The 14,827-nt window shown below is 35.0% G+C and overlaps 1 pseudogene; it reads left to right on the forward strand.

The window, feature by feature from the left end:
• Window positions 1–3,126: 3,126 nt before the first annotated feature.
• LOC147487847 (putative long-chain-alcohol O-fatty-acyltransferase 5 pseudogene) lies at window positions 3,127–3,920 on the forward strand (annotated as a pseudogene).
• Window positions 3,921–14,827: the final 10,907 nt, after the last annotated feature.

The raw sequence follows: 14,827 nt of genomic DNA on the forward strand, positions 1-14,827 counted from the left end.
TGATGTGTATGTCAATGAAGTTGACATACGTCAATGAACTGGAAAAGCGGGTAACAAAGTCGGAAAGACATGGACGTGCCCATATTTGATTGGAAATGTCAAAATAAGCATAACCCACAGCTTTGTTGTGGGCACCACCCTCTCGGTCCCTAAATCCATCATTTAGGCCGTCAAAATCATGTTTTTGCCGTTTTAGGAAAGTTTTGTTTTTGCTATATCTTTTGATAGGAGATTCCGTTTTCGATTTGGTCAATTGGGTTAATTCTATTTTGATTAGTAGTTTCTTAATATATGGTTATCCCAAAACTTTCCATTTTTGGAAAATTTTGAGTTTTGTGGAAATTAGGGTATTTCAGCCTATATAAAGGCTGGTAGTTTGTATTAAAGTTTTCAGTTTTGGTTTTGAGTTAATCATATTAAGAGTTACCACAATTGGACTATGAACAGTGATATTAAGAGTTAATCATATTATGGGCTATAAACATTCTTTGTTCATATCACAATTGGACTATGAACAGTGATTGTTCATAGTTCGGTAGCTATGAACACTCATTGTCCATAGCTATGAACTATGAACATAGCTATGAACAATGAGTGTTCATAGTCCATATTTATGCATTACTATGAACAATCATTGTTCATAGTCCAATTGTAGTATGCACAAAGAATATTCATAGCTCATGACTATGAACATTGATTGTTTATAATACGCAAGATGGACTATGAACACTCACCGCTCATAGTTCAATTGTGATATGAACAAAAAAGGTTCATAGCTCATGACTGTGGTATGAACAAAGAATGGTTAATTTGAGATACCCCTTGTTTTGCAAAAAGTGAGAGGAGTGATTTTTCCCGATAATAATATCATCTTTATTTTTGTTTTGGTAAACGGTTGAGATTAGATCATCTCATTTATTTTAGATCGGGCGATCGAGATTAGATCTAACCATTTTGGTAGTCTTCCACACGTGCAAGCTTATACATTGTCGTGATATAAACTTTCTCTATATATAGTGTTGTACAGGCTTATATAGTGAGGTATGAACATTGATTGTTCATACCCCAAATATGTATGAACAATGAATGTTCATATGAACAATGAGTGTTCATAGCTCATATTGGGGTATGAACAGTGATTGTTCATACCCCAAATAAGAGAGGGTACAATGGTCATTTGACTTTCTATTCACAAAAAAAAAAAAAAAAAAAAAAATAGATCCACAAAAAATCCACGACCCCATTCTTCTTCCTCCTAACAAAAGCCATCTCTGCATAAAATTTCATAGTTGGGTATTGATTTGTGTATAATTCTTCAATTTGGAGATGGGTTTAATTTACCTTGGAGTTATCCTCATAAATATGAAGTGGGTGATCGGTTATCTATTGAAGTGAATTATTTGACTTCCATTGAATCATTGATAAAGAAATACCTTATATAGTTATGACACATTTTTTTATGTAAACCATTGGAAGGAATTAAAGATATGGATGGTTGAGTTGAATTGAGAATCTTGGTGAGTTTTTGTATCTCTTTGATTCTATTGTTGAGCAGGAGGTAATCAATTTTCAAATGAGTTCTTCAAACTTGATTGAGTTGGGTTTCAAGGATTCAACTTTAATTATATTTTCCTTTTGATTCTTAAGATTTGATTGTGGGTTAACCGGTTCCATTGAGTTTCCAGGCAGAGTTTTCATGAAAAAACATGGTAGTGGGTTTCTCTGAAAACTTGGTGGTGGGTGTCCCTGTAGTGAGGAGAGAGAAAGAGGATGAGGAAGAAGAAAGAGGCGTCAGTTTTTATCCAATTTTCTAATCTAATTTGTGAAAGAAAATAAAATGACTATTGTACCCTCTCATATTTGCTTTGTGAAATTAGTGCAAGATCTGGACGTTGGATCGGGTATAATCGAATGGACGTGATGAGCTGTTAAGATGGGCTGTCATTTTAAGCTGTCAAGTTAGCCAGCCCCTATATATATATATAAAAGCCAAAATCGAAACAACCATCAGACAGCCAAAATCTAACCATTGGATTTTACGTTGAATTTTATAAAATCCAAATTAGAAACCTTAAGCACGATATAATCTAATATTACGAAGGGTTTTCTGTCTCCTCTCCTTCTCTCTCCAATTTGCTCCATTGAGTGCGCAATTCTCTCTTGGTTGAGGAAATCTCCTCGTCTCCTTTAACAGGTTCTTTCCTCGATTTCTTCTCATCTCTTCTTGTATATATCGGTTTTAGAGATCTGTAAATCAAAACACCGAAATTCATGACTCTAGTTGTTCATGACTCGTTTGGAGTTTATCAAATTCATCGAGAAATTTATCTCGCCATAGCTAGGTATGTGCATTACAGAAAATTGAAATTTAATTTAGGTTGCTATGATTGTATCCATCTTACAATACAAGAGAGAGATAAATTTTGAATGCTCTCTTGTATTTCAATTGGAAAGAGAGGTTGTTCCCAAAAATATGCGTCCCTTGATTTTGAATTTGATAGATGGAGAATCTCTTTGTCATAAATTCATCACTCTAGTTGTTCCACAAAAATTCATGAGTAGGCCAATGTCTGAAGAATAGACATTTTAGATGGCTGATAATCAAAGTTGACAGTGTCACACTGTCACCTACCGCTCTCCTCTCAATTAAGCGAAACCTAATTGTAAGCTATGCTCCATATTATTATAGAGGTAATGAATATGAATATTAAATTACCGGCGACGCCATTGTGCTTCTCTAATAAGTGATAAGCGATAAGCGACAAGGGTCTCAGTGTACTGTGATAATCATTTCTGTTTCTATTGTTAGATCTCTGATTCTCAGACTGGCTTTCTTTTTCAGGAGGAATAAATAAGCAAAAGTGAGAAACAGTTGTCGGGTCTTTTTTAGTTATAAAATATTCCACTTCTTGTACGATTTCCATACTAAGTAAGAACATGAATCTGCGATTTAAATTTGGAATCGATGTTCTTTAGGTAAGTTGAAAGACTTGAAGTAAGATCATTTTTATTATGAGACAGAGATATTGCAATATTTAGTAGAGATTGCATTTATGAGACAGATTGCATTTAAAGAGGTAGAGATTGCAATATTGAGTAGCTAATAAGTACTTTACAAATGACCACATAGGCAGTAGAATAGATCCCTTCAAATGATATATTAAGTAGCGTAGACTTTCAGATGACCACAAAGCAAGAGTAAAGGGCGAAAAGAGAGAAGAAAAGGGAGAAAATGGAGGGAGAGAATGAGATCAAGAGCTTAGTCAAGGTATGGATAACAATTTTTGCATCTCTAAACTTGTGTTACTTGATAGTTAGAAAGATCCCAGAAGGAGCATTTAGACTTGTTTTTCTACTTCCTATAATCTTTTTATTCACCGTTCTCCCATTAAATCTGTCATCTGTGCATTTAGTTGCAATTACCTCATTTTTCATAACTTGGCTTTGCAATTTTAAGCTCATTCTCTTTGCATTCAATCAAGGTGCTTTATCACAATCATCTGATCCAACTATGTCTCTCCTTAGTTTCATTTTTATAGCTTGTCTTCCCATCAAGATAAAAGACAAAGATCACCTTTAAACTATGCTATAAAGGTCTTACTTCTAGCTTTGGTGATCAAAATATATGACTATAGACAATATATTCATCAAAATTTGATCCTAGCCCTTTATTGTTGCCATATATACTTTGCTATGGATATTGTATTAGCCATGAGTGCAGCCCCTGCTTGGGTCATACTGGGATTCGAGATCGAGCCACAGTTTGATGACCCATACTTATCGACCTCTTTACAAGATTTTTGGGGTAGAAGATGGAATCTTATGGTTACCAGTATTCTACGACCCACTGATATGATCCTATACGCAGTATTTGTACGCTTATTGTAGGGAAAAAGTGGGCCAATGAAGAAGAAATGTGATGCTGCATCAGCAGGATGAAGTGAAACTGAAGATTCAATGTGAAGCAAGATACCAAGAAAAAATTAGCAAAAAAGACCCAAGCATATGAGGATTGGTACCAAAAGTACATGGAGCGCAGGACACCACCTGATGTGATGGACCTGGGGAGGACTGAAGATGTAAACCGTAAAGACCCTCTTATTGAGAGGAAGTTTGCAATTGAGATGTTGACGCATAGGTTGGAAGGGGAGGAAGAAGACTACCAAAAGCACTTCAGGCAGGTGAGGGAGAAGACTACCGTGTATGTACATTGCAAATGCCATCAAATTTTGCTCGCTCTGATAGGTGTAACTGTATAAGTTGCTACTATCTTGTCGTGCAGATACAAAAGCGATCGGAAGGCCCCGAGGGGGTGAAAATTATGTTTACTGCATAGAAGGAATTTCGTGTATAACATTTAGGTCCCTAACATTTAAGTGGCCTTCTTTTTTTGTGACAAGATAAATATAATTTATGCGACTTTTAATGTTGGCATAACATTTCTACCTATCTTATGATAACTAACACTTTAAAGTTTAGGTGCTGGATAACAGAAAGTGAATGCAAGTTATTACTTAGGCGTTAATTGCAATATTATGTTTTTTTACGACAGTTATCTTGTAAATGCTAGATAGTGACTCATTGGTTCTAGAGCTTGATGTATCATGCACACAAATTCTGATGTCTTAAACCAAGTGTGCCAACTTAGTTCCAATCTTATTGCAAATCTCTAAAGAACAAAAAACCTGGTCCCGGTTGTATGGAAACAGTGTAGAATGAGTTTTCCTGCTGAAACTAACTGAACAAAGAATACATCAAAATTTCTTCTACATCTCATACTTGGAAAGCAAAACAAAAGAACTAAAAGTATAGACATAAACTTCGAAGCAGAAATTCGTCTTCTCATAGCCCTTTAGAGGAAACCATATAGCAATTGAGTCTGATCTGACCCAGTGAACTTGTAAGGACTCGAAGGCTCAAAAGCTTGAGCAAAGTCCTGGCTGAACAAAGTGGTCCATATGATGAGTAGGTTTGAACCCGCCTTATAGTTGCTTCACGGCTATCAACTGGCCGATCAACATGTAGAATTCCCTTCCCTTCCACCAAACTCTTATAGTAGTGTGTACCAAACCCCGATCCCCGTTGGCCCTCATAGTCCATATTCATGCGGGCTCCTCCGTAAATCCCCTTTGTTATTACCCCAAGGTTATAAAACTCGTATATTCAAACACTAAGATTTCCATTTTTTTCCAAATCGAAAGTATCCGGGCTTAATAAGCAATGCCCCTTATCTGCTAGTCTTAGATTGTGATATGAACTGCAATGACCTGATGTCGATCAGCTCGACAAGCAATGTGTTTCATCCTTGATCCTGTGATTTCTAAAGAACTGGCTTTTGTTCAATTTCCTCATTACTTTCATAACATCAGTGAAAATGATATCTACAACAGCCAAATAAGAACATTATTCAATGTATGTTTAAAATTGAAGTCTTAATATGATTTATGACTACTGCACCAATGTTAATAAGTAACATTATGAAAGCAATTTGCTTGGTTTCATTTCAGGTATGGTGCTATGGTTTGAATGGCCTAATGGGGTCATTTCTGTGTGGGACTGGCTTTTTTCTTTTCTTAAAAGGGAGGCATTATATAAAAATTCTGTAGAAGAAGGTAATTGTGTGAAAAACGAAAAGTTTTTTTCAAGCAGTGAGCAGAGTAGTTGTACTAAATTTTTTTTTATCTGTTCTATAGATATAAATCTCTTACAAGCGAAAAAGTGGTTAGCCAAAAAATATTTTGGCACTTCCAATGAACTCATAGCATCGATAAGCGGAGACAGTAGGCATCACCTAGGAAGCACGGATACGGATACGCGACACGGATACGCGGACACGACATTTTTCAAAAATATAGGATACGGATACGTCATGGATACGTTTGAATAATATATATATATATATATATATATATATATATATATATATATATATATATATATATATATATATATATATATATTTCACCAAATTCAAATTAAAATGGCAATTCTACTTCATAAAATGACCAATTCAAACACATTAAGCAGCAACTTTGTATAAGTGTATAACACTGCAAGTAAATGCCAACAAAAAAGTTCAAATTAATACAATGGATTTGTCAATCAAGTTGTCCAACTTCAACTAAGTCATTTTCTACATCTTAATTCACTTCATCTTTATTCTCTTGCATCTCTTCTTATCTTGGATTTTATTTCACTTTTTTTTTTTTTTTTTTTTGTTGAAGTTCCAAAAAATTTTGTGAGATTACTATTCAGCAGATCCGCCACGTATCCCCCGCGTATCCCCCACGTATCGGAAAATAAAAAATTAATTAAAAAATCAGATACTCCAAATTGCGTATCCGACACGTATCCGAGGCGTATCCGTGTCGGATACGTATCGGACACGGATACTTCACCCATATAGAAGTATCCGTGCTTCATAGGGCATCACAATATCATTGAAAATGAAGATGCATCAAACAAACTGCCCCATACTCCCAATGGGGTCAACAGGCAAGTCCCATACTCCCATAACAAACCATATATCTATGGTACGTACTTCTTCCATATTTGAAACAAGGGAACAAATTAACTAACATTATTTAATTTTAGACTTATTTTTTTCTTTCAAAAACAGATAGATTTTCTGTACCATTCTTTAGTAGAAGATTTCCTCACAGGGATGCTCTTGAATACAAAAGGGTGGACTTCTGTCTATTATGATCCTCCACGACCGGCGTTTTTGGGTACTGGCACTACAAATTTGAATGACACTTTGGTTCAGAACACAAGATGGAACTCTAGTTTGCTACAAGTCAATATGTCAAAGTTCTGCCCTCTCACTTATCAGCCATCTAAAATGTCCATTCTTCAGACATTGGCCTACTCATGAATTTTTGTGGAACAACTAGAGTCATGAATTTATGACGAAGAGATTCTCCATCTATCAAATTCAAAATCAAGGGACGCATATTTTTGGGAACAACCTCTCTTTCCAATTGAAATACAAGAGATCATTCAAAATTTATCTCTCTTGTATAGTAAGATGGATACAATCATAGCAACCTAAATTAAATTTCAATTTTCTGTAATGCACATACCTAGCTATGGCGAGATAAATTTCTCGATGAATTCGATAAACTCCAAACAAGTCATGAACAACTAGAGTCATGAATTTCGGTGTTTTGATTTACAGATCTCTAAAACCGATATATACAAGAAGAGATGAGAAGAAATCGAGGAACGAACCTGTTAAAGGAGACGAGGAGATTTCCTTAGCGTGAGAGAATTGCAGCTCAATGGAGCAAAATTGGAGAGAGAAGGAGAGGAGACATAAAACCCTTCGTAAGATTAGATTATATCGTGCTTAAGGTTTATGATTTGGATTTTATAAAATCCAACGGTTAGATTTTGGATGTCTGATGGCTGTTTCGATTTTGGACCTAGCCGGCCCGTATGCTAGGTTGACATCCCTGGGGTTTCGATTTTGGCTTTTTCGATTAGTTATATATATATTGTTATGAAATCCGTGGGCTTATATGGATGCCCACCATTGATATGTGTTATCCTGATAATCTTCTATCTTGGTATTTATCCTGATAATCTTCTATCTTGGTATTTATACTGTTCATCCTCTATCTTACTATTTATCCTGTTAATCCTTTATCTTAGAAAGGAGACTACCTAGTTGTATATAAAGGTAACCTCATCCTATTCAGTTTTACCTCAATGAATAAGAATTCTCTCTATCTCATTCTCACAATGATTCAATCTACATGTTAAGTTAGTGTGGTACGGTGTTCTCTCCAAATCGGTTTAATTCTAACACGTTATCAGCACGATAGTCTCTAGCTTTGGATTAAATGTATGTGTTTTACTTACGATTAATGGTATGTGTTTAACTTGTTATTATGAATCGTAATCGATACTATTGAATTTAAATTAGTATTTTGGTATTAAATTCGTTATTGTCGAATTTAACTTTACTACAAAAGAATGAGTTTTAAGTCACGGGTATGTTATTAAGAGATATTAGCATCACTGTTACTGTTACTATTATTAAGAGATATTAGAATTTAACTTTACTGTTAACGTTTTTCTCTGGTTTGTTACTGTAAGTGCATGTTTACACTGTTTTGTTTCACCGAGTCGAGTAAAACAGTAGACGAAGGTGCTATTATCGGTAGTCTTTAGCGCCGGATTCCGATAATTTAATATAAGAGGTTCTTCTTTATTTTGTTATTAATTGATCGAGAGCTAACCACTATTTTGGGTGTTGTGAGAAAAAATATTATTCTGTGGAAGCAGTTACTTCGTTCCTCTGATGTCTTAGCTCTCTAAGTATTGGAAAAAAAAATATTAAACACGCTCTTCAAGGCATGTACCAGGTGCATGTATTTGTATGCAATTTTTTTTAATCAATAGTCCACGTAATGCTCCTAGAAAGGGGTTCCTAAATGAATCGGGGATTAGTACCATTATGCTTAACTTTGTTTGTTTACCTTCTAGCCAATTCCAATTCTATCTACAACTGCTATGTTAGAGTAATCGAAGTGATTAAGAAGTAACAACTATGTTTATCTGTGTGTTCTAAGATATTCACATTAACAATTGTATCAAGACTTGAGTTACGTAAGACTGAACCTTATAATATTCGTGAAAATTGAAACAAGTAAAACAGGGCCCCGACTTACTCTTTCACTTGCATCATAATCTTTGATTTCCCTTGTAAATTTTTAGGTGGTCTATCTTGTTTTTAAGTTTGATTTTTCCTCATTAGGTAATGGTAACTATTTTTTTTTTTTTCTATATTAGTTTGAGTTGGAATTAAAAAGTATTAGTTATTATTCTGTGATTCTCTAATTATATTAATTTATTTTATTCTATGGTTTTCTCTATAAAGGTATGGATCGTGGAATGCATGATTGTGATAATAACTTATATCTAGTCGACAGTTCCACAACACACACAATACTGAAAAACTAGAAGCTTTTCTCAGAGTTGGTTTTTAATCCACAAAATGTATCCACCATAGCGGGACCGGTACAAATCATTGAAGGCTCCGGAAAAGCCGATATTATGTTACCAAATGGTACTCATATATTCATTAAAGAAGCATTGTTTTCAAGTAGTTCCAGAAGAAACTTACTTAGCTTTAAAGACATCAGAATGAATGGGTACCATATGGAAACCATAAGTGAAGAAAACAATGAATATTTATGCATCATCACTAGTGTGGGAAGCCAGAAGCTTACACTTGAAAAACTACGTGCTTTCTCCTCGAGATTATACTATACTAAAATATTATATGTGGAATCACACTCTGTCATGAGCCAGAAGCTCAAATATGGTCAGAAACTCAAACTAAGTCTAAAACTTAGTGATACTAAATCGTTAACTCATGATAGGTTAGGGCACCCTGGGATGAATATGTTAAAGAAAATAATAGATAATTCTAACGGGCATTTTTTAGCAAACCATCAGTTAATTTTTTCAAATGGATTTTTGTGTGTACCGTGTTCACAAGGTAAACTCATCACGAGACCTTTCACTAAGATAACTTTAGAATCACCAACTTTCCTTCAACGGATACAAGGTGACATTTGTGGCCCTATAAATCCTCACAGTGGACCGTTTCGGTATTTCATGGTCCTCATTGATGCTTCCACACGTTGGACATATGTTAGCCTTTTTTCTTGTAGAAATATGGTTTTTGCTCGTCTATTGGCCCAAATCATTAAACTTAGAGCTTATTTTCCTGACCAATCTATTAAGTCTATAAGGCTTGATAATGTTGCTGAGTTTACTTCTCAATAAGTTTTTGATAACTATTGGTCATCCATAGGGATAGATGTTGAGCATCCTGTTCCACATGTGCACACACAGAATGGTTTGGCTGAATCTCTCATTAAGCGCCTTCAACTTATAGCAAGACCACTACTTATGCAATCTAGATTACTAGTTAGTGCTTGAGGACATGCTATATTGCATGCATCAATGTTAACAAGGATTAGGCCTACAACCTATCACAAATTTTCTCCTACACAACTTGTCACAAGTAATCCACCGAATATCTCATACTTGCGTAAGTTTGGATGTGCAGTTCAAGTTCCCATCCCACCACCTCAGCGCACTAAGATGGGCCCCCAACGAAGGTTGGGGATTTATGTTGGTTTTGACTCGCCCTATATTATTCGGTATCTAGAACCAATGACTGGAGATGTGTTTACTGCACACTTTGCAGATTGCCATTTTGATGAGACAGTATTCCCGCCGTTAGGAGGAGATAAGAAAGTTCTTGAAGAATGCCTTGTCCTAGCAGGACAACCCGTTTCAGAAGAACGACGAGAATTGAAGTGGAATACTCCCACTCTATCTCATCTAGATCCCAGAACTCCTCAGTGTGAATATGAGGTTAGGAGAATATTACATCTACAAGAAATTGCAAATAAATTGCCTGATGCATTCAATGATGCAGAAAAAATGACTAGGTCACATGTTCCAACTATAAATACACCTGCTAAGATTAATGTCCCCGTTGGACAAAATTTGAATATAGCTGCAAATGAATCTATTGCACGCCAGAAGCGTGGCAGACCTATAGGATCCAAAGACTTGCCTCCCTGGAAGAGGAGGTCCACTGAAAAATTATGCCCCAATAATACTCTAGAAGAAGTTGTGCAAAACACTCCAGAAGAGGTTATGCACGAAATACCCACTTCATCTAAAACCCCGGTAGAGGTTATGAACGAATTAACTATGGAAACCCAACCCCTGAAGAGGAACTGGTACCAGGAAATGATGAGACCTCAATATTCCATGTGTATTCGGGAGAAGTGTGGGACAGAAAGGATATGACCATCAATGACGTATTTACATATACGGTAACTACTGAAATATCCAAGGGAAATGACAAAACTGAACCATGTAATATAAAAGAATGTCAACAAAGATCTGATTGGCCAAAGTAGGAAGTTGCCATCAAGGTAGAATTAGAGTCTCTTAATAAACGTGGTGTATTTGGACCTATAGTACAAACCCTAGAAGGTGTTAACCCTGTAGGTTACAAATGGGTGTTTGTTTGAAAACGAAACGAGAAAAATGAAATTTCTCGATATAAGGCATGTCTTGTGGCACAAGGTTTTCTGCAGAAACCTGGGATTGATTATGAAGAAACATACTCTCTTATTATGGACACTACAACTTTCAGATATCTAATAAGTTTAGCAGTTTTCGAAAGCTTAGATATGAGATTCATGGATGTAGTGACTGCCTACTTGTATGGGGACATAGACAAAGATATTTACATGAAAATCCCTGAAGGATTTGGTTTGCCTGAAGCAAAATCAAGGAGTACGTACTCAATTAAACTAAGACGATCATTGTATGGTTTGAAACAATCCGGAAGATTGTGGTACAATCGTCTTAGTGAATATTTGTCTAAGGAAGGGTATGCAAACAATACAATTTGCCCATGTGTCTTTATAAAGAAATCCTTAAATGGATTTGCAATACTAGCCGTTTATGTGGATGACATAAATTTGATTGGAACTCCGAAAGAGCTCGAGATAACTGCTCAATACCTAAAGAAGGAATTTGAGATGAAAGACCTTGGGGAAACAAGATTTTGTCTCGGCTTGCAGATCGAGAGAAGTTCTAGTGGTGTATTAGTCCACCAGACTAATTACACCGAGAATGTTTTGAAACATTTTCATATGGACAAGGCACATCCATTAAGTACCCCAATGGTCGTTCGGTCATTGAATACAGAAAAAGACCCATATCGCCCCAAAGAAGAAAATGAAGAAGTATTGGGTCCTGAAGTACCATACTTGAATGCAATTGGTGCATTAATGTATCTAGCACAATGCACTAGACCGGACATTTCTTTTTCTGTAAATTTGTTAGCCATGTATAGCTCAATACCTACTAAAAGACATTGGAACGGCATAAAACATGTCTTAAGATATCTATGTGGAACCACAGATTTAGGTTTGTTTCACTCAAAGGATTCTGGAGGTTCCAAGTTTGTGGGATATGCAGATTCAGGATTTCTGTCAGATCCTCACAAGTGTCGCTCCCAAACAGGTTATGTATTTCTTAGTGGTAATGCTACCATTTGTTGGCATTCCACTAAACAAACTTTAGTGGCAACTTCCTCTAACCACTCTAAAATTTTAGCTCTTCATGAAGCTAGTCATGAATGTGTATGGCTAAGGTTATTAATTGGGCCTATTCATAGTTCTTGTCAATTACCTTCTATAACAGGTGTTCCCAGCATTATTTATGAGGATAATGCAGCTTGTATAGCCCAGATTCAATAAGGATTTATAAAAGGAGACAGAACAAGACATATTGCGCCAAAATTCTTTTACACTCATCAACTTCAGAAGAAGAAGCAAATTAAGGTCGAGCAAGTTTGTTCCAACGACAACCTTGCTGATCTCTTCACTAAATCACTACCGAAGCATACATTTCAAAAGCTTGTATATGGGATCGGCATGCGCAGATTTCACCACCAAGCCATATAAAGACTTGTCTTTATCAGGGGGAGCATCCTGAAGAATGTATCCCAGAACATATGCACTGTACTCTTTTCCCTTATCTAGGTTTTATCCCACTGGGTTTTCCTAGTAAAGGTTTTAATGAGGCAGTATTAAGCAAGTCACAATGATTCTGAGTAATGTTGTAGTATTTTTCCTTCGCTTTGGTTTTTTTCCACTGGGTTTTCCTTAGCAAGGTTTTAATGAGGCAACTGCCATTGGATAGTTATAGAGCATCTAGAAGAATACTACAAAAGATGCATCCACCATAATTTCCACAAGAATGGTGGACATCCAAGGGGGAGTGTTATGAAATGCGTGGGCTTATATGGATGCCCACCATTGATATGTGTTATCCTGATAATCCTCTATCTTGATATTTATCCTGATAATCTTCTATCTTGGTGTTTATCCTGATCATCCTCTATCTTACTATTTATCCTGTTAATCCTTTATCTTAGAAAGGAGGTTACCTAATTGTATATAAAGGTAACCTCTTCCCATTCAGTTTTACCTCAATGAATAAGAATTCTCTCTATCTCATTCTCTCAATGATTCAATCTACATGTTAAGTTAGTGTGGTGTTCTATCCAAATCGGTTTAATTCTAATATATATATATATATAAGAAAATTGGTTTAAGGGAGTCCGTTGAGAATTGTTGGACTCCAAAAAACCAGAGGCATAATATTTTTAGTTTTTACATCCAAGTTTGACCAAAACCAAAATTCGACACATGTCAACCCACTTTTGGAAGTTATGGACAAGAATGCCCTCTTTATTTATTTGCAACTACTGGAAATAACGAGATTTCCTCCTCCATAATCTCTTAAAATTTTATAAATATTAAAATACACTTGATTTAATACATTTTAACTCGATAATTAAATTATTTGAACTCAACATTTTTAAATAAATAGTCGAGATAATTTACTTATAATAACATAATTTACATTTTAAATGCATATGGTGTAAAAACTTACAAATTGCTACGCCTCTCACATTGTATGGCCTTCGACAGTACTTTATGGAGCAATACACCAGTAGTGGCTTAGATTCAATACACCACTATCTCTCTTGCGCACACTAGCTTTACTCCTTATAAATCTAAATTCTATTCAAACATAAAATCCACTCGTCTTGTTCTGGTAGTTATCTTATCTACATATAGTTATCTTATTCGATCTTATTCTGGTAGTTATCTTATCTACAGGTAGTTATTTTGGAAGGGTGAAAAAGGGAATAAATTATATTAAAAAATAATAGGTGGCAGACTGGTCTCAAGTCAAAAGCTTAGATTCTAAAGATTTTCTAGAAAAAAACACTTACGCGGATAAAAACAGTGCAGGAGGTATTAAAACCCAAAAAAAGTATTGGTCGGGCTTTTTTTTTTTTTATAAATGAAACTCTCTAGCCCAATTTCTTGTATTATATATATATACTAGAAAGAAAGTAGACCCGTGCAGATGCACCGACTCTTTTAAAAACTTGTTCAACAATCATAACTATACAAATAGAAATTTTCTAACAAATCGTGATTCTTGTTTTCGTCGCTAACCCATTTTAATTTTCTAACAAATTGTTTTAATCAAGTCTTTAAAACCCATTTTAAATTCTCAACAAATTATTTTAATTAAGTTTTAAAAACCTGTCTTTTAATTGGATGAGGGATCCCATTTTAATTTAGAAGTATGATTCCCATTTTTGATTTAATAGGAGAAGGATTCCTATTTTAATTAGAAGTGCTAGATTTTTCTTTTTCAATAGAAGAGGAATTCCCATTATAATAGGAGAATAATTCCCGTTTTGATTAGAAGTGCTATAATTTTTCTTTTCAATAGGAGAGAAATTCTTGTTTTAATAGGAGTTGATGACGTAGAATTTTAAGAGAGCTAGACAAATACCCCTTGTGGCCATTTTAATTTCTCAACAAAGTATTTTAATTCAATTTTAAAAACCCATTTTTTAATTTGATGAGGGACCCCGTTTTAATTTAGAAGTGTGATTTCTGTTTTTAATAGGAGAATGATTCCTGTTTTAATTAGAAGTGTTAGATTTTTCTTTTTTCAATAAGAAAAGAATTCCTATTATAATAGGAGAATGATTTCCATTTTTTAATTGGAGAAGGGATCCCGTTTTAATTTACAAGTGTGATTCTTGTTTTTAATAGAAGAATGATTCTTGTTTTAATTAGAAGTGCTAGATTTTTCTTTTTCAATAGGAGATGAATTCTCATTATAAATAGGAGAGTAATTCCCACTTTTTAATTGGAGGAGGGATCCCGTTTTAATTTAGAAGTGTGAT

The sequence above is a fragment of the Coptis chinensis genome, chromosome 7 (assembly GCF_015680905.1).
Source record: "Coptis chinensis isolate HL-2020 chromosome 7, ASM1568090v1, whole genome shotgun sequence".
NCBI lineage: Eukaryota > Viridiplantae > Streptophyta > Magnoliopsida > Ranunculales > Ranunculaceae > Coptis > Coptis chinensis.